The 21,874-nt window shown below is 44.9% G+C and overlaps 1 protein-coding gene across 1 annotated transcript in view; it reads left to right on the top strand.

The window, feature by feature from the left end:
* Positions 1-21,874, top strand: part of LOC144483173 (uncharacterized) — a 950,558-nt gene that overhangs the window by 37,929 nt on the left and 890,755 nt on the right.

The following is a 21,874-nucleotide window of genomic DNA, read 5'->3' as shown; positions in this document are numbered from 1 at the left end:
TAATCCCTCCCCATTTCTCCATATCCTGTCATATTGTCCCTGTAGTGCTCCTCTATCTTTCCACATTGCCTTTTCAGCTACAGAGGTTTCCTCCTGTAACTGTGCTACATCTTCTAATGTGATATGAGGTTCGATATCCCCCGTACCTGGCCCTGGGTGCGGCCTTGCTATTTCTACTGGGGCTATCGTAGCCTCAATGCATCCTGACGCTTCTTTAGCTGCCTTGTCGGCTTTGGTGTTTCCCTGTGTGATGCTGTCTGCTCCCTTTTTATGCGCCTGACACTTAATTATGGCTAATTCCCTTGGACCCATCATGGCCCTTATTAAAGCCCTGATTTGACCTTCGTGTTGTATTGGTCCTCCTCCGCTTTTCATAAATCCCCTTTGCTTCCATATTGCCCTGAACAGATGGCAGACCCCGTGGGCATAGGCCGAATCAGTATAAATTTCCACTGCTTCCCCGTTTGCTAGCTCACATGCTCTGGTCAATGCTTTAAGCTCTGCTAATTGGGCCGAACAGGGCTGTTCACATTTCTCTGCTTCTATAACTTCAAGTCCTCCTGGTCTTTGTTCGACTATGGCATAGCCTGCGTGGTTTCCTCAGTGATCCCTGTAACATGAGCCATCTACATACAGTATCCTTTTCCCTTCTGTCACTAGTCCCTCTGCTCTTAAATCTTTCCTCAGTTTCATAAATGTTTTTGCTTCTCTTAAGCATTCATGTTCTTCTCCTTCATGAGGTAATCTCATGTAATCAGCTGGATTTACTCTGTTGCACTTTATAATCGTGATATCTGGAAATGTGGTTAGCATTCGATAATGATGGATCCTAGCAGGTGTCAGCACAAATTTTCCCTGCTCAATCAATTCAGCTACCTTATGGTATACATGTATGTTTATCGGATATCCCATTGTGACCGTGGCTGCCTTTTCGTACGCCCACCAAGCTGCTGCCAGACCTTGATAGCACGGAGGGTATCCCATTGCTACGTCGTCTAGCTTGGTACTGTAATATGCTACAGCCTGCCTTTGTCTACCCTTGCAATTTTCCTGCATTAATATTGCTGTAGCAAATCCAGCTTCTCTGTTACTCACAAATAAGTCAAAGGGCTTGTCATAGGTCGGTAAGGCCAATGCTGGTGCCTGTGCCATTTCTCTTTTCACATTTTCAAATGCGCCTGAAGCATCTTTATCCCATTTTAGTTTGGCTTTTAATTCGTCACACCCTGCCTCCTTCATTATCTTTCGTAGTGCCTGCGTTTTTTCGGCATAGCTTTCCACCCATTCTGAACTGAATCCTGTCATTCCCAAAAATGTCATCATTTGTCCCACCGTCTGTGGTTTCGGAACTTTTAGTACTGCTTCTATTTGCTGTGAAGCTATCTCCTTCTGTCCTGCTGATATTTCTCTTCCCAAGTATTCTACCTTTTTCTGGCACAGCTGCAGCTTTTTCCTGGAAACTTTATGGCCCCCTTCTGCTAGTCTTTCCAATAGTTTTAAACTATCCTTCCTGCACTGTTCTTGTGTTCCTGTGCATAATAATAAATCATCCACATATTGTATCAGTGTTCCTTCCAACTGTATTCCTTCTAAATCTGCTCTCAACACCTGATTGAATACATGTGGGGAATGTTTAAATCCTTGGGGCATCCTATTGTATGTGTATTGTTTCCCCTCGTACGTAAATGCAAAGAGATACTGACTTTCTTGAGCTAGTGGCACACTAAAAAATGCCGAACATAGGTCTATTACAGTAAACCATCTACTTTCAGGTGGTATATTTGTCATCAAGGTATAAGGGTTTGGAACCTCTGCTGGCATATCTTCCACTACCTCATTAATTGCCCTTAGGTCATGCACCAATCTCCATTTTTCTCCGTCCGCCTTTTTCACTGGTAGTAGCGGTGTATTACACCTGCTCCGGGTTTCTTTTAATACCCCTGCTTCTATCAATCCCTTAATCGTCCCTCTAATTCCTTCAATTGCTTCTGTCTTGATTGGGTACTGCGGCCTATACGGCCCCTGACGTCCTATCTTTAATCTGACTTCAACTGGATTAGCGTTTTTGACCCTCCCTACATCCGTGTCATGTCTGGACCACAACTCCTGCGGGAGGGAGTTCAAATCCTGCTCTAACCTCTCTCTCCACTCCAGTTCCTGTTTCTCGATTTGCACTCCTATTGTTATCTGCTTCGGTTTCCCAAGCATTTTAACATCCAAAATTATTTTCGTCATTTGTCCATTCCTGGACGTCCAAATATCTACATTGTCTGTCTGGACAAATTCTAAATCTTGTGCTCTCAACACCATTGGTCCTAGGTCTTTTGATCTGTATCCCGGATTCACTTTCAATGTGACATGTGGCTCCGCCCCAGATACAGAGAACCATTTGTTAACCCATTCATTCCTAACAATGGTGAGGGCTACTCCCTCTAGTCCGATTAAAATACTTCCTGACTTTATTTCCTGTTCTCGTCCTGCCTCCCTTTCCCATTTCTCCTGTATCTCAGGTTCCTGCCCTTCATCAAATATCATTGTACTGTGTAATTCTGTTCTTGGCCATTTGGCTTGTGGAACCCAAGTGTTTATAAGCTTTCCCCAAACTTCCCATATCTGTTTTTTAACTTGTTCCTCTATATCTCCCAACCAATATACATTAACCCCTTCCTTTCCTGGTATTTCAAGTGGATACATTCCCATCAAATCAATTCCTTGTTCAGTGCATTCTAATTTCAGTCCTAAACCTAGGATTGCATCCCTTCCCAATAGATTTAAAGGAGTTTTATCACATACTAAAATAGGTACATGGGTTGTCTTATTTCCAATGGTAACAGGCACCGGCGTCGTCATTCGAGCTAATGTTACTTTCCCCGAGAACCCCACAGTTTTTACAAACTGGTTTGACAATGGTAAGTGATCCGCATATTTCGTTTGCATGCACGTACATGTGGCGCCGGTGTCTATCATCATGGGGACCTCGATCCCTCCTACTCTAACGTTAACTATAGGTTCCTGCTCTGCAGTTTCTGTTATCTGTACGTACTGTCCTACCATTTCGGGGTTCTCTGGGCCTCCCTATGGGGAATTCTGATGGTTTACCGGCCCTTGAAACATCGGGATGCTGTTTGGCGATCCTTGGATCAGTTGTTGGCCTGTCTGCTGCTGGTTTTCTCCCTGTCTGGGGAAATTCCGCGGGCAATTCCTTTTTATGTGCCCTGCCTCCCCGCACCCCCAACACACACCTGAAGGGCCAGGCAATGGTCCCTGTCTCGGAGTCTGATAATTAACCTGTCCCTGTCCTCTCTGATTCTGATAGGGTGACCTACCACCTCCCTGTCCTTTCCCATTTCTATTCCAGTCAGTCTGACTTTGCAGGGCGTATGGGTTTTGATAATTTAGGCCATAGGCTCCTGGGTTCATGGACAGTGGGAAGGCAGAAATGTTATAGGTTATGACGGGCTGGCCTCCATCTCCGCTCCCCCCTTTGATTAGTGCAGGTGTTTCCTCTGGCTTTTGCTCCACCATCATTGGTGCTATTTTTCTGGGTGCGAGATCCTCTTTTGCCTTCAGTTTATCCTTGCTTTTGATCTCCTCCAACTGTGCCTGAAGGAGTTTACGTTGTACCTCCTTCAGCTGTTTGTCTGCATTCTTTTCATCTTTGCGATGTCTCTCTACTGCATGGGCAACATAATCCACAAACTCTCGGTAATTTTTTGAGTCCAAGCCCACCACTTCCTCCAGCCTTGTCTTAGCTGGGGCTGGCAAGCCCTCTAGGATTGCAGCCCGGAACATGGAGTTGGTCAGTGGGTCTATTAAAATGTCCCTCTCCGTGTCCCTTCTCCACCTTCGTCATCTGTTCTATGTCATATTCTCCCTCAAAATTCATTTTGCCTGATATAACTGGGTACAGTCCCGTGGAGCTCTGTTTCTCTAAGTATGGGGGTGGGGCTACGTTTGGATCTTCCAATTTTGCTTTTTCCTCAAGTTGTACTGGCATCTGCATTCTACCTCCCCTCCATACCCCTCTTCTCTCTTTCCCTTCTTGTTGGAATAGGGCTAATATCTCTAACTCCTTTTCTCGCTTCTCCCTTCTTTTGCTCGATTTATCCTTAATCTTATAGTTCTTTATCATTCCCTTCTGGTCCTCACACCTCTCTATGGACCATGTGCCTTCCTCCGGCCACTGTGTATTGGTCTTATTTGTTCTTTTGGCCCATTTTTTAGAGACGTGTTCTATATCTCCCCTAAGGGCTGGGAACTTATCCCCTAATATCTCCACTGGTGTCTTAACTTGGTGCGCCATTACTCGTCTTTTTGGATCACTGTCGCAATTTTTGTCACTTAGTCCGTCAGAGTTAGGTATTACAGTGATTATTACTTGCTGTATTGTTTTTCCGTGCTCAGTCCCCTGTTTACCTTTCCTTTGGATTTCTTTTGCCACTATTTGTAATTCTAACCGGGGTCCTGATATCCACTTCCCTGTAGTCCCCTGTCCCGGCACTATCTTCCTCTCCCGGGCCAGAGGGTAGTAGGTTTTCACTTGCTCGTCTATGTGTATAAGAATCCTGTATTGGTCAGATCCCTTTATTAATTTCTCTAGGGTTTCCAATTTTATTTCGTCTATCCAATTCCTATCGACTACTCTTTCCCATTTTACATACGGCCACTCATTCTTTATCTCCTCTAAGTTAATTATGTGTGTAATCTTTTTCCAATCCAGTGTTGCTTCCGTTTTTTTTATTATTCAAAGATTAGTTATTTTCAATCTTGTCACCAGGCAGTTTTGTCAGGGTAATTTTTCAAGTTGTTAGTTATTACCCTACCTATATTCCGACTCTCTCTCTTATTTCTGTCCTTCACGCTGTTTTCTCAGACCAGTTTGTTCAAATTGGTCTTTTACTTCCTCTATTCTAGCTGCTACTCCCCTTTCCTGTGGTTAAAATCCACTCCTGTGCTTTTGGCTACTGTATTAGGTCAGAGAGTGATCTCTCACTGATCTCTCTCCCTCTCGGTTGACGTCCCTTACCCGAGGTCCTGGGTAGGTTTGGACTGGCAGATTTTCCCACACTTACTCTCTTCTGGGCAAGTCGTGACCTGAAAAACCCGCTCCAAACCGCTTGACTTAACCTAATTGCATTACTTTAGCTTTCGGCCTTTTTCCCGTCTCACTTTTTACCCATTCACAGACAATACAGTATTCGCAGCGCGCTTTTGCATGCAAAAATTCTGCTCTTCGGATCAGACTCAGTCTCTCAAAATTTTTACACAATTTGGTTTTACCTGTGCAGGATATCTTTTTGGGTTGGGGAGATCCAGGACCAGCAGAGAGCCGGGCGCACCGGGCCTCGAGAAAACCCCTTTCTGACAACAAGGATTTACATGCATGCAAGTCTGCTTACCTTGTTGACAGAAGGCCGGCTGGGGACTTCTCGGTTCCGGTCGGACCACCGTCTCCGCTACTCCTTCCAGATGCTTTTCTGGGCGATCTCTCACCAACCCTGCTAAGCAGCGCCAATTTTGTCGTGGTTCCCCAGGACGACAATTCGTTCACATCGGTTTAAAACAGAGAGTCTGAGCAGCGATCTTTCAAGCAATAGACTTTATTTCTCAGCACAAGAGACAAAGCCGGGAGCGTCCGGAACACTCCAAAGAGCCCTTGGGCTTACAATCTTTTATGTACATTTCAGCCTCCTATCTCAAGATCCTTATCTCCCTTTTACTGCCTGTCCTTGGTTGTAATCTTACCCTACAGCCCGCTCTTTCTTTGGCCACCATTATTTTTAGTTGACCCTTTATCTGTTTTCTTTGCAATCGGTCGTTCACTGTTATATCTCTTCGTTTCTTAAACCATGGTGGTTATAACTCTTGCTCTTATCTGAACTTTTCTGTTTGTACAATAATCGTGGTTTTGTAAGCTAAGGCCGAAAGTGTTTAGAAGAAAAGACATCCCCTCTGCTGATTTATGGTCCACTAATGTGTTTAGAAGAAAAGACATTCTCTCTGCTGGTTTATGGTCCACTATTAAGTTGAACCACCGAGCAGTCTTCCTTGTTTTCTTAAGTGGCTATTGTTTGCTTTCCTTAATTAGTGATTGCTATATTACTTCTTTAGTTCCTCTAGTTCCTCCGCTTTAATCATATCGACTACACTTGATTATATTAGGTCACACGAAGTTACTTTAGGTTACATATCCATTTTCACTACTTATCTAAATCTGCTTTATTATTTCACTAAAACCTATGAATCTGAATTCCATACTAAACTCATACAATATCCAGTACAATTTCCCTTACAAGGGCAGCCCCAGACTCTGTGTCTCTTTCCCCCTGCCCCTCCTGAGACCCTCTCACACCTCCCCCCCCCACACCCTCTCTGTTTAGCTCTCCCTCCATTTCTCTATCTCTCTCTCTGCCTCCTCCGCCTCCCCAACATCTTTCCTGTTTAAAGTTCTGCTCACGGTCACAGTGCGAGGAATAGGGAGCCAGACCCACCTGTGTGCACAGCAAGATCCCACACACAGAACCTGGTGAGGGCCAGATTAAATAAATGTTGTGGGTGAGGACTGCAGGAGAGTGTGTGGGAAATGGGATCCACTCCTCTCTCTCTCTCTCTTCCCAAATTAAATTGACAACAATTCACATTGGTGTTTTCTTAAACATTTTATTGAAAGATGAAATATGGACAGGAATGTCTGGGGAGAGAGAGGGGGAGGGGTGCTGGGATTGGTAAGAACGCTGGAGAGACAGAGACAGGGAAATTCTATACCCACCCCCCCCCCCCCCCCATCCAAATAGAAATTCCTAGGAAAAGAGAGAGAGAAAAGAATCTGGAGTCACACAGCACAGAAACAGGCCCTTCGGCCCACCAGCTCCATGCTGGCCATCAAATCCCAATCTATCCTCCTCCCATTCCCCAGCACTTGCTCCAGAGCCTACGATGCCTCGGTGATTAAAGTGCTTGAATTTACCCGACCCCTTTTCAAGCTTTTTCCTTGAACCCACTTTGCGGTCCCTGAGCCAGATTTTGTTTGAAAATAAAAAGTGTGGTCGCTGTTGCAGTGCAGGCAAAGGCCACAGGCCCAGTGTGTGCACAGCAAGATCCCACAGCAGCAGCAGCAATGTGAACCTGAATCAGATGGGACACAGTCTCCCCCCCCCCCCCTCCCCCCCACTCTCGCCTGCTGTGACCCCCCTTCCCCACTCACTAACCTGTGTGTGTGTGTGTGTGTCTGCATCATCCCAAATCTCCAGAAAGGCTGGAAGTCCCTCTTAAAAGTAACCCTTTTTAAAACTAAAATCCCTGTGGTGCACAGCAAGATCCCACAAAGTGCAGTCAGCTGTGTTGAGCGTTTTTTTAATTTGGGAATTGTTTATACAGAGTGAGGGAGCCAGAGAGGGGCTGAGACAGTGAAATCCCTCTGTCAGGACCCTCAGAATTAAACTGGAGACCCTGTCCCTCACTGAAACCCCCCTCCCTCTAACAGCCTGTGTCTCTCCCCCTGCATCTAACCCACAACTCCAGCTGTTTCCATCCCTCCCTCTTCCTCTCTCTCCCTGCCTCTCTGTCTCCATCTGTTTCTGCTCGAGTAGAGACAGGGAGAGAGAGAACAGGGAGAGAGAGAGACGGGGAGAGACAGAGATAAAGCGAGAGAGACAGATATTTGATAATTAATTGTGTATGGTCGCATGATTGAGTGTGGTTTAATTTGGTGATTTTTTTTATACAGAGAGGCAGAGAGAGAGGTGAAGACAGTGACATTCTCTCCCTGGCACCCTCGCAAGTTCAGAGACACAAAAGCTGCAGACACTCACACACACAAACTGGGTTTGGTAAGTTTCCCAATCTCTGCAGCTTCCCATGTGGCCTAGGGTTTGAATTGAAATTTCAAAGCAGCTTGGAGAGACTGCAGGATTTTTGAGTTGAGTTTCTCCCCCCCTTACCCTGTAAATATAAAATAGAAATTCCTGGATTAAAATATTCCCTTGGACAGAGCAGAGGGAATGTGTGAGTGGTGTGTGTGTGTCTGAGACCTAGGCTGGATTTGGGAATATCTGCCTGCTGAAGAGGGTCAGTGAAACCATCCTGGCTGAATATCTCATCGCTAAAGAGTCACAGAGAGAGATATCTGATAAATAAATGTGTTACTGAACCCACTCTGGATGCTCCCTCTATCTCTGTCTCTCTCAGTAACTTCATTGCAGTGTTAATGTAAGCCTTGTGACACTAATAAATAAACTTGAAATCTTTCAACTTTAAAAACTCTCTCTCTCTGTCTCTCTCAGTAACTTCATTGCAGTGTTAATGTAAGCCTTGTGACACTAATAAATAAACTTTAAATCTTTCAACTTTAAAAACTCTCTCTTTCTATCTCTCTCAGTAACTGCAGCGTTAATGTGAGCCTTACTTGTGACAGGAATAAACACACTTTAAAACTTTAAACATCCTCTCTGTCTCTTTCTGTCTCTGTCTCTTTCTGTCTCTTTATCTATGTCTCTGTCTGTGTGTCTCTGCCTCTCTCTGTCTCTCTCAGTAACTTCATTGCAGTGTTAATGTAAGCTTTACTTGTGACACTAATATATAAACTTCAAAACTTTCAACTTTAAAAACTCTGTCTGTGTGTCTCTGTCTCAATTCAGACACTAGTTCAGTGCCAGGTTGAGAGGGGGTCAGTATTGAGCAGAATGGGAGGCAGTTTGATACAAAGTTTGCAGAAACTGCAGCGAGTGTTTGTAAACATGTTGGGGTTGTGGAAAGGTCAGTGTGTAACAAGCTGAGGGAAGGTGTTTCCAGTTCACATGTGGCTACTTTTTGGCAATGGGAGTTACCTTGGCATCTACAGGGAGCTCTGAAGCCTCATGGCTTTCTGCCTGCCTCTGTTTGAACAGTTTAATATGTTTCAGCACTGAGACCTCTGGCCCTTGTTGGGAATATCAGTCTCCCAGAATACCAGTATACCCGACTGCCCACCTCCCCGCCCGCCACCCCCAGCCCCCAACCCTGTGTGTGTGTTGTCCCAAGTCTGGAGACTTCCCCACAGTCCCCTGAAAGGTTTAAACTGCCTCTGAGAAAACACCCTTTTTAAAACAAAATCCCCAGCAAGATCCCACAAGGTGCAGTCAGCTGTGTTGAGTGTTTTGTAATTTGGGAAAAGTTTATACAGAGAGAGAGTGAGGCAGAGAGGGGCTGAGACAGTGAAATCAAACCCCCCGGGACACCCAGAATGAAAATTACACAGCACAAAATCCCAGGATTGCCCCTTTCCAGGTTTTACTGAGAGATTGTGTCGTGGTTCCCCAGGACGACAATTCGTTCACATCGGTTTAAAACAGAGAGTCTGAGCAGCGATCTTCCAAGCAATAGACTTTATTTCTCAGCACAAGCGATAAAGTCGGGAACGTCCGGAACACTCCAAAGAGCCCTTGGGCTTACAATCTTTTATGTACATTTCAGCCTCATATCTCGAGATCCTTATCTCCCTTTTACAGCCTGTCCTTGGTCGTTATCTTACCCTACAGCCCGACCTTTCTTTGGCCACCATTATTTTTAGTTGACTCTTTATCTGTTTTCTTTGCAATTGGTCGTTCCCTGATATATCTCTTCGTTTCTTAAACCATGGTGGTTATAACTCTTGCTCTTATCTGAACTTTTCTGTTTGTACAATAATCGTGGTTTTGCAGGCTAAGGCCGAATGTGTTTAGAAGAAAAGACATCCTCTCTGCTGATTTATGGTCCACTAATGTGTTTAGAAGAAAAGACATTCTCTCTGCTGGTTTATGGTCCACTATTAAGTTGAACCACCGAGCAGTTGTCGTGGTTCCCCAGGACGACAATTTATTCACATCAATTAAAACAGAGAGTCTGAGCAGCGATCTTCCAAGCAATAGACTTTATTTCTCAGCACAAGAGATAAAGTCGGGAACGTCCGGAACACTCCAAAGAGACCTTGGGCTTACACTCTTTTATGTACATTTCAGCCTCCTATCTCAAGATCCTTATCTCCCTTTTACTGCCTGTCCTTGGTTGTAATCTTACCCTACAGCCCGCTCTTTCTTTGGCCACCATTATTTTTAGTTGACCCTTTATCTGTTTTCTTTGCAATCGGTCGTTCACTGTTATATCTCTTCGTTTCTTAAACCATGGTTGTTATAACTCTTGCTCTTATCTGAACTTTTCTGTTTGTACAATAATCGTGGTTTTGTAAGCTAAGGCGAATGTGTTTAGAAGAAAAGACATCCCCCCTGCTGATTTATGGTCCACTAATGTGTTTAGAAGAAAAGACACTCTCTCTGCTGACTTATGGTCCACTAATGTGTTTAGAAGAAAAGACACTCTCTCTGCTGACTTCTGGTCCACTAATGTGTTTAGAAGAGAAAACATTCTCTCTGCTGGTTTATGGTCCACTATTAAGTTGAACCACCACTTGATTATATTAGGTCGGGTCACACGAGGTTACTTTAGGTTATATACCCATCTCACTACTCACCTAAATCTGCTATATCATTTTACTAAAACCTGTGAATTTGAATTTCATACTAAACTCATACAATATCCAGTACAATTTCCCTTACAAGTCCCCCCTTTGAGGCTATTCCCTAGCCTCATCCCAATTACCAAGCTCAAATAATCCCCTCGCTCAATCCCATTTGTATTTTATTTTAATCACTCTTTGCAGGCGATGTGGAGGAGCCGAATATTTTGGTCAGGGATCAGTGTCCCTATTCTAACTTTATCATAATTTGTCTATCCCGGTTCTGATTTTTGGGTTGCTCCTCCAGATTGCCTGCCCCTGACAGTCATCAGCCAAAAACCTTCCCACTCTTGTCTAGGGAAGGGAAAAAGACTGATTCCTGTGTACAGACTAAGTTCTCCTGGTTTCGTGCGGACTTCAGCAAGGTGCTGTTGTTTCCACAAGGTGATCTTCCACTATTGTAGTTATTTTACAGAGTGACGAGTTTCAACTTCGACCAAGGTCATTGTGAATCCACTCAGCGGGGGCGGCTCAAGGTTTTCCCATTCCTCTGTTTTTTCTCTCGAGCGTGAGCTGCTTAGCACCCGCGTCACCATCTGCCGCGCTGCCACTCTGGTAAGGAAGGATCTCAGGGCGGGTAAAAAACAACAAAATATCAATCCCAGAATGATTATTGTTGCGATTGCTACAGCTCCAGCTTTGGCAAACCACGCCCCCCATCTTCCTAATATTCTGTCCAGCCAACTCCATACCTCATGCCCAAACCCAGCATTTTCTTTCACTTCTTTCTTAAGATTTCTTAACTTATTCATGGCTTGTGTAAATGACCCCTCTGGATTAGTGTTATTAGGGATAAATGTGCAGCACTGATCCCCAAACATAACACACACCCCTCCTTTCTCTGCCAGGAGCCAATCTAACGCCTGTCGATTTTGCCACGCCATTTTGCTGGTCGCATCCAACTGCTCTCCTAAGGCCTCCAGGGCATCATTCGTATAATTAATAAACCTCTGCTGATTATAATAGATGTAATTGATCCACTCAGTATTCTTGCTGGGTGTGATCCAAACAAAGAGGGATTCAAACCCTGCAGCTATTTCGTTCCTAGCTTTGAACTCATTCGGGATGCCGCGGGGCTGTCCGATTGCGTCCAATTTTATCGTAGGGTCAGGGGTATATGCCCTCTTAACTTTTTGTGATTTAATTTTTCTTTCCACCGGTAGTATCACAATGCTCTGGGCAAGCATAACTCGAGCACATAGTCCTTTCCAATTCTGTGGTAATTTTGCCAATAGCCCTTTCTCCGGGCCACAAAGCCACCAGAGATCGGCCAGTTGATTTTCTTGATAGTCTAACACATAAGGAGGGGGTGCCCATCCCCCTCCTGAGAGGATCAGATTAAGAGCATCGGTTATATTCCAAATCCTTTCACACTCTCCTGTGTAATTTCCCACACTACTTCCTGTGCTACTTTCCCTCCAATAGCAATCTTGGATTTGTAAGTTAGGCTCTACACTCCATTCCTTTGGGACCGCGTCCACTGCCGTTTTTGGCCACTTTGGACATCTGTGGGTCAAGTTGTAGATGCCCTTTTTTACCCCAGCAAACAGGATGTGTCGTGGTTCTCCAGGACGACAATTCGTTCACATCGGTTTAAAACAGAGAGTCTGAGCAGCGATCTTTCAAGCAATAGACTTTATTTCTCAGCACAAGAGATAAAGTCGGGAACGTCCGGAACACTCCAAAGAGCCCTTGGGCTTACACTCTTTTATGTACATTTCAGCCTCATATCTCAAGATCCTCCTCTCCCTTTTACAGCCTGTCCTTGGTTGTTATCTTACCCTACAGCCCTATCTTTCTTTGGCCACCATTAATTTTAGTTGACCCTTTATCTGTTTTCTTTGCATTTGGTCGTTCCCTGTTATATCTCTTCGTTTCTTAAACCATGGTGGTTATAACTCTTGCTCTTATCTGAACTTTTCTGTTTGTACAATAATCGTGGTTTTGTAAGCTAAGGCGAATGTGTTTAGTAGAAAAGACATCCCCCTGCTGATTTATGGTCCACTAATGTGTTTAGCAGAAAAGACATTCTCTCTGCTGGTTTATGGTCCACTATTAAGTTGAACCACCGAGCAGTCTTCCTTGTTTTCTTAAGTGACTATTGTCTGCTTTCCTTAATTAGTGATTGCTATATTACTTCTCTAGTTCCTCCACTTTGATCATATCGACTACACTTGATTATATTAGGTCACACGAAGTTACTTTAGGTTATATACCCATTTTCACTACTTATCTAAATCTGCTTTATTATTTCACTAAAACCTATGAATCTGAATTCCATACTAAACTCATACAATATCCAGTACAATTTCCCTTACAAGTGAATCTGAATTTCATACTAAACTCATACAATATCCAGTACAATTTCCCTTACAAGTCCCCCCTTTGAGGCTATTCCCTAGCCTCATCCCAATTACCAAGCTCAAATAATCCCCTCGCTCAATCCCATTTGTATTTTATTTTAATCACTCTTTGCAGGCGATGTGGAGGAGCCGAATATTTTGGTCAGGGATCAGTGTCCCTATTCTAACTTTATCATAATTTGTCTATCCCGGTTCTGATTTTTGGGTTGCTCCTCCAGATTGCCTGCCCCTGACAGTCATCAGCCAAAAACCTTCCCACTCTTGTCTAGGGAAGGGAAAAAGACTGATTCCTGTGTACAGACTAAGTTCTCCTGGTTTCGTGCGGACTTCAGCAAGGTGCTGTTGTTTCCACAAGGTGATCTTCCACTATTGTAGTTATTTTACAGAGTGACGAGTTTCAACTTCGACCAAGGTCATTGTGAATCCACTCAGCGGGGGCGGCTCAAGATTTTCCCATTCCTCTGTTTTTTCTCTCGAGCGTGAGCTGCTTAGCACCCGCGTCACCATCTGCCGCGCTGCCACTCTGGTAAGGAAGGATCTCAGGGCGGGTAAAAAACAACAAAATATCAATCCCAGAATGATTATTGTTGCGATTGCTACAGCTCCAGCTTTGGCAAACCACGCCCCCCATCTTCCTAATATTCTGTCCAGCCAACTCCACACCTCATGCCCAAACCCAGCATTTTCTTTCACTTCTTTCTTAAGATTTTTTAACTTATTCATGGCTTGTGTAAATGACCCCTCTGGATTAGTGTTATTAGGGATAAATGTGCAGCACTGATCCCCAAACATAACACACACCCCTCCTTTCTCTGCCAGGAGCCAATCTAACGCCTGTCGATTTTGCCACGCCATTTTGCTGGTCGCATCCAACTGCTCTCCTAAGGCCTCCAGGGCATCATTCGTATAATTAATAAACCTCTGCTGATTATAATAGATGTAATTGATCCACTCAGTATTCTTGCTGGGTGTGATCCAAACAAAGAGGGATTCAAACCCTGCAGCTATTTCGTTCCTAGCTTTGAACTCATTCGGGATGCCGCGAGGCTGTCCGATTGCGTCCAATTTTATCGTAGGGTCAGGGGTATATGCCCTCTTAATTCTTTGTGATTTAATTTTTCTTTCCACCGGTAGTATCACAGTGCTCTGGGCAAGCATAACTCGGGCACATAGTCCCTTCCAATTCTGTGGTAGTTTTGCCAATAGCCCTTTCTCCGGGCCACAAAGCCACCAGAGATCGGCCAGTTGATTTTCTTGATAGTCTAACACATAAGGAGGGGGTGTCCATCCCCCTTCTGAGATGATCAGACTAAGAACATTGGTTATATTCCAAATCCTTTCACACTCTCCTGTGTAATTTCCCACACTACTTCCTGTGCTACTTTCCCTCCAATGGCAATCTTGGATTTGTAAGTTGGGCTCTACAATCCATTCCTTTGGGACCGCGTCCACTGCCGTTTTTGGCCACTTTGGACATCTGTGGGTCAAGTTGTAGATGCCCTTTTTTACCCCAGCAAACAGGATGCAGTGGTATTGACACAACGGCGGCTTACCTTTACAAAGGTTAGCACATGCGGATCCGGAACAGTCTGTCTTCTCATACGAGTAGTTCCGATTCCCTATCATATGATACCGTATATATGTGGTATATGGACGGCAATTTTCCTTTCTCCAGCTTTGTTTCCTGGTTCTACAGTCTCCTGATCCCCATGGTATATCAGTTACTTGGGTGTTAGGTTTCTCTGATGCACATACTACACACTCTTTCCCATCACTGTTTCTCTGACCTGTATACTTTGGTAGTCATGATGTGGCCAAGGCCATCCCCACACCCCCACTTCTTGCCTTCAAACAACCGCACAACCTCAAACAGACCATTGTCCGCAGCAAACTACCCAGCCTTCAGGAGAACAGTGACCACGACACCACACAACCCTGCCACAGCAACCTCTGCAAGACGTGCCGGATCATCGACACAGATGCCATCATCTCACGTGAGAACACCATCCACCAGGTACACGGTACATACTCTTGCAACTCGGCCAACGTTGTCTACCTGATACGCTGCAAGAAAGGATGTCCCGAGGCATGGTACATTGGGGAAACTATGCAGACGCTGCGACAACGGATGAATGAACACCGCTCGACAATCACCAGGCAAGACTGTTCTCTTCCTGTTGGGGAGCACTTCAGCGGTCACGGGCATTCGGCCTCTGATATTCGGGTAAGCGTTCTCCAAGGCGGCCTTCGCGACACACGACAGCGCAGAGTCGCGGAGCAGAAACTGATAGCCAGGTTCCGCACACACAAGGACGGCCTCAACCGGGATATTGGGTTTATGTCACACTATTTCACATAAATATTTCTGCTTTTTTCCTCCTGAGTCTTTATCATGCGATCCTAGAATCAGAATTTATGTCACACTATTTGTAACTCCCACAGTTGCGTGGACCTGCAGAGTTTCACTGGCTGTCTTGTCTGGAGACAATACACATCTTTTTAGCCTGTCTTGATGCTCTCTCCACTCCCATTGTTTTGTTTCTTAAAGACTGGATTAGTTGTAAGTATTCGCATTCCAACCATTATTCATGTAAATTGAGTCTGTGTCTTATAAGTTCTGTTTGTGAACAGAATTCCCACTCACCTGAAGAAGGGGCTCAGAGCCTCGAAAGCTTGTGTGGCTTTTGCTACCAAATAAACCTGTTGGACTTTAACCTGGTGTTGTTAAACTTCTTACTGTATACTTTGCCCATTTCCACCATTTGTTTTTCTGCGCTTTTCCCCAAATAGTATTTGTGCTCACTAATCGTTCACGTTTTGTTCGTCTTAATACTCTATCTTCCTGATTCTGCACCCTTATGTCTTCTGTATCCCATTCTCCTTTTCTATGGGTCACGGAAGTCCCTAAGGGAAATAGTTTCCAAGTCCCAGGTGGGGAATGGGGCCCCTTCCCTGTCCTCACCTCCCTCGGCACCTTGACTAATAGGCTCAGGCTGGGCATTTGTATCATCAGCCAGCTCATGTACAGAACTACTTTCATCATCCTCTATTCTTTTTGTTCTTCCTTGGCTCTGTTCCTCCTCCCCACGATTCTCCCCGTGTATTTCTATTTCTTCCTCGCTATCACCTCTATCCACTCTGTGTACTTCTTCAATTTCCCTTCTCTCCCCTACCCCTGGTACTGTTCTGGTACAATGGTTCAAGTGATACCACAGTGTACTGCCTTCTACTTGCAACGCCGTGGGAGACACTTTGGTGACTTCAAACGGTCCTTCTCGTCTCGGTTCGTTCCAACGTCTCCGGAACTTTCTGATGTATACTCGATCTCCAGGCTTGATCTGATGTTCTGTTACCGGATTCTCCTCCTCCTTGGCTTTTTCCTGTTCAAATATAGTTCTATGTATAACAGTTAATTGTTGTATATATTCTTTTGTGCTTTGATCTAAACATTCTAGCGTAGGACCTCCTGATCCCCTGATCTTAGGTACCGGCATTACTCTTCCTGTCATCATTTCATGTGGGCTCAAATGTGTGATTCTGTTTTCCTGACTCCTGTATTGCATTAGAGCCAATGGCAGAGCATCTATCCAGTTTTTCCCTGTTTCATTGCAAATTTTGCTTATTTTAGCCTTAAGGGTCCCGTTTGCTCTCTCCACCATTCCTTGGGATTGAGGGTGATATACGCATCCAAACTTCTGCTTTATTCGGAGTGCCGAGAGTGTCTCTCTCAGTGCCCTTCCTATAAAAGCAGATCCATTGTCTGAACTTAATTGCGTGGGTATGCCAAATCTTGGGATAATTTCTTTTGACAGGAAGTTAATCACCGTTCCAGATCCTTGATCTTTGGATGGCGTTGCTTCTATCCATCTGCTGAATCTATCAATAATCACTAGCATGTATCTTTTCCCTCTTACCACCTTTCCCATATCCACATAGTCCATGCATAGATGTTTAAATGGTCCTTCAGGAATGGGTATATGCCCTATTGGGGCAGTAATGCCCTTCCTGATGTTATTCTGAGCACACACCTCACACTGACTTAGTATGTAGTCAATCGAGTTTTGCAGGTATGGTGACCAGAATCCTTCCTTCTTGATCTTTCTAGCCACTTCTCCTCTTGCACAGTGGTCCACTCCATGCGCTTCGCTAATTAGTACGGTTAGTAATGATGTGGGTGCTATGACTAATCCCTCCCCATTTCTCCATATCCTGTCCTGTTGTCCCTGTAGTGCTCCTCTATCTTTCCACATTGCCTTTTCAGCTACAGAGGTTTCCTCCTTTAACTGTGCTACATCCTCTAATGTGATATGAGGTTCGATATCCCCCGTACCTGGCCCTGGGTGCGGCCTTGCTATTTCTACTGGGGCTATCGTAGCCTCAATGCATCCTGACGCTTCTTTAGCTGCCTTGTCGGCTTTGGTGTTTCCCTGTGTGATGCTGTCTGCTCCCTTTTTATGCGCCTGACACTTAATTATGGCTAATTCCCTTGGACCCATCATGGCCCTTATTAAAGCCCTGATTTGACCTTCGTGTTGTATTGGTCCTCCTCCGCTTTTCATAAATCCCCTTTGCTTCCATATTGCCCCAAACAGATGGCAGACCCCGTGGGCATAGGCCGAATCAGTATAAATTTCCAATGCTTCCCCGTTTGCTAGCTCACATGCTCTGGTCAATGCTTTAAGTTCTGCCAGTTGGGCTGAACAGGGCTGTTCACATTTCTCTGCTTCTATGACTTCAAGTGTTTCCCCTTTCTGTTCAACTATGGCATAGCCTGCGTGGTTTCCTAAGTGATCCCTGTAACATGAGCCATCTACATACAGTATCCTTTTCCCTTCTGTCACTAGTCCCTCTGCTCTTAAATCTTTCCTCAGTTTCATAAATGTTTTTACTTCTCTTAAGCATTCATGTTCTTCTCCTTCATGAGGTAATGGCATGTAATCAGCTGGATTTACTCTGTTGCACTTTATTATCGTGATATCTGGAAATGTAGTTAGCATTCGATAATGATGGATCCTAGCAGGTGTCAGCACAAATTTTCCTTGCTCAATCAATTCAGCTACCTTATGGTATACATGTATGTTTATCGGATATCCCATTGTGACCGTGGCTGCCTTTTCGTACGCCCACCAAGCTGCTGCCAGGCCTTGATAGCACGGAGGGTATCCCATTGCTACGTCGTCTAGCTTGGTACTGTAATATGCTACAGCCTGCCTTCGTCTCCCCTTGCAATTTTCCTGCATTAACATTGCTGTAGCAAATCCGGCTTCTCTGTTACTCACAAATAAGTCAAAGGGTTTGTCATAGGTCGGTAAAGCCAAGGCTGGTGCCTGTGCCATTTCTCTCTTCACATTTTCAAATGCGCCTGAAGCATCTTTATCCCATTTTAGTTTGGCTTTTAATTCGTCACACCCTGCCTCCTTCATTATCTTTCGTAGTGCCTGCGTTTTTTCGGCATAGCTTTCCACCCATTCTGAACTGAATCCTGTCATTCCCAAAAATGTCATCATTTGTCCCACCGTCTGTGGTTTCGGAACTTTTAGTACTGCTTCTATTTGCTGTGAAGCTATCTCCTTCTGTCCTGCTGATATTTCTCTTCCCAAGTATTCTACCTTTTTCTGGCACAGCTGCAGCTTTTTCCTGGAAACTTTATGACCCCCTTCTGCTAACCTTTTCAATAGTTTTAAACTATCCTTCCTGCACTGTTCTTGTGTTCCTGTGCATAATAATAAATCATCCACATATTGTATCAGTGTTCCTTCCAACTGTATTCCTTCTAAATCTGCTCTCAACACCTGATTGAATACATGTGGGGAATGTTTAAATCCTTGGGGCATCCTATTGTATGTGTATTGTTTCCCCTCGTACGTAAATGCAAAGAGATACTGACTTTCTTGAGCTAGTGGCACACTAAAAAATGCCGAACATAGGTCTATTACAGTAAACCATCTACTTTCAGGTGGTATATTTGTCATCAAGGTATAAGGGTTTGGAACCTCTGCTGGCATATCTTCCACTACCTCATTAATTGCCCTTAGGTCATGCACCAATCTCCATTTTTCTCCGTCCGCCTTTTTCACTGGTAGTAGCGGTGTGTTACACCTGCTCCGGGTTTCTTTTAATACCCCTGCTTCTATCAATCCCTTAATCGTCCCTCTAATTCCTTCAATTGCTTCTGTCTTGATTGGGTATTGCGGCCTATACGGCCCCTGGCATCCTGTCTTTAATCTGACTTCAACTGGATTAGCGTTTTTGACCCTCCCTACATCCGTGTCCTGTCTGGACCACAACTCCTGCGGGAGGGAGTTCAAATCCTGCTCTAACCTCTCTCTCCACTCCAGTTCCTGTTTCTCGATTTGCACTCCTATTGTTATCTGCTTCGGTTTCCCAAGCATTTTAACATCCAAAATTATTTTCGTCATTTGTCCATTGCTGGACGTCCAAATATCTACATTGTCTGTCTGGACAAATTCTAAATCTTGTGCTCTCAACACCATTGGTCCTAGGTCTTTTGATCTGTATCTCGGATTCACTTTCAATGTGACATGTGGCTCCGCCCCAGATACAGAGAACCATTTGTTAACCCATTCATTCCTAACAATGGTGAGGGCTACTCCCTCTAGTCCGATTAAAATACTTCCTGACTTTATTTCCTGTTCTCGTCCTGCCTCCCTTTCCCATTTTTCCTGTATCTCAGGTTCTTGCCCTTCATCAAATATCATTGTACTGTGTAATTCTGTTCTTGGCCATTTGGCTTGTGGAACCCAAGTGTTTATAAGCTTTCCCCAAACTTCCCATATCTGTTTTTTAACTTGTTCCTCTATATCTCCCAACCAATATACATTAACCCCTTCCTTTCCTGGTATTTCAAGTGGATACATTCCCATCAAATCAATTCCTTGTTCAGTGCATTCTAATTTCAGTCCTAAACCTAGGATTGCATCCCTTCCCAATAGATTTAAAGGAGTTTTATCACATACTAAAATAGGTACATGGGTTGTCTTATTTCCAATGGTAACAGGCACCGGCGTCGTCATTCGGGCTAATGTTACTTTCCCCGAGAACCCCACAGTTTTTACAAACTGGTTTGACAATGGTAAGTGATCCGCATATTTCGTTTGTATGCACGTACATGTGGCGCCGGTGTCTATCATCATGGGGACCTCGATCCCTCCTACTCTAACGTTAACTATAGGTTCCTGCTCTGCAGTTTCTGTTATCTGTACGTACTGTCCTACCATTTCGGGGTTCTCTGGGCCTCCCTATGGGGAATTCTGATGGTTTACCGGCCCTTGAAACATCGGGATGCTGTTTGGCGACCCTTGGATCAGTTGTTGGCCTGTCTGCTGCTGGTTTTCTCCCTGTCTGGGGAAATTCCGCGGGCAATTCCTTTTTATGTGCCCTGCCTCCCCGCACCCCCAACACACACCTGAAGGGCCAGGCAGTGGTCCCTGTCTCGGAGTCTGATGATTAACCTGTCCCTGTCCTCTCTGATTCTGATAGGGTGACCTACCACCTCCCTGTCCTTTCCCATTTCTATTCCAGTCAGTCTGACTTTGCAGGGCGTATGGGTTTTGATAATTTAGGCCATAGGCTCCTGGGTTCATGGACAGTGGGAAGGCAGAAATGTTATAGGTTATGACGGGCTGGCCTCCATCTCCGCTCCCCCCTTTGATTAGTGCAGGTATTTCCTCTGGCTTTTGCTCCACCATCATTGGTGCTATTTTTCTGGGTGCGAGATCCTCTTTTGCCTTCAGTTTATCCTTGCTTTTGATCTCCTCCAACTGTGCCTGAAGGAGTTTACGTTGTACCTCCTTCAGCTGTTTGTCTGCATTCTTTTCATCTTTGCGATGTCTCTCTACTGCATGGGCAACATAATCCACAAACTCTCGGTAATTTTTTGAGTCCAAGCCCACCACTTCCTCCAGCCTTGTCTTAGCTGGGGCTGGCAAGCCCTCTAGGATTGCAGCCCGGAACATGGAGTTGGTCAGTGGGTCTATTAAAATGTCCCTCTCCGTGTCCCTTCTCCACCTTTTTAATTGATTCTCCACATACACAGCTGCATTCTCCTCCTCACCCAGTGGCTCTCCCTTTAGGGTTTTTACATCCATTCGATTGGGGTACATATCCCGCAGTGCCTGCCAGATGTCTTGGCGGTACTGGTCCATTAGTATCCCATCCACCGCTGGGTCATAAGCTGCGGTCGGGATGCCAGCACGTCTCATTACTTCCGCCATTTGGTCCATTCCTAGCACCTTTGTCAGGAGAGCTTTGATGTCGCCCAGTGCCATCCTTTTTCCCACCATCCCTGCCTCCAACTGTCCAATCCACCTTCCAGCCCCATCCAAAATATTGGGTAATTCATTAATTAAATTAGGCAAATCCTGACCTGACCAAGGGATATACTGCGGTCTGCCACCCTTCAGAATCACCGGGAATACCCTTTTCCCTCTCCTATCCACATCTGGAAACTTTACAGGTGGGTGCCTTTCCCGCCTTGATTTTCTTTGCACCCCTAACACTGATTGCCTCCCTTCGTCTTCACTACTCTCTTCTGTTTCTCCTTCCATCTCTCTATATCTTGTCTCTTTTCTCTCTCCCTTTGTGCCCTTCCCTCCTTCGTCATCTGTTCTATGTCATATTCTCCCTCAAAATTCATTGTGCCTGATATAACTGGGTACAGTCCCGTGGAGCTCTGTTTCTCTAAGTATGGGGGTGGGGCTACGTTTGGATCTTCCAATTTTGCTTTTTCCTCAAGTTGTACTGGCATCTGCATTCTACCTCCCCTCCATACCCCTCTTCTCTCTTTCCCTTCTTGTTGGAATAGGGCTAATATCTCTAACTCCTTTTCTCGCTTCTCCCTTCTTTTGCTCGATTTATCCTTAATCTTATAGTTCTTTATCATTCCCTTCTGGTCCTCACACCTCTCTATGGACCATGTGCCTTCCTCCGGCCACTGTGTATTGGTCTTATTTGTTCTTTTGGC

Source organism: Mustelus asterias, unplaced genomic scaffold (assembly GCF_964213995.1).
Source record: "Mustelus asterias unplaced genomic scaffold, sMusAst1.hap1.1 HAP1_SCAFFOLD_47, whole genome shotgun sequence".
NCBI lineage: Eukaryota > Metazoa > Chordata > Chondrichthyes > Carcharhiniformes > Triakidae > Mustelus > Mustelus asterias.
The sequence above is the reverse complement of the archived record's forward strand: the minus strand, read 5'-3'. Positions and strand labels throughout refer to the sequence as shown.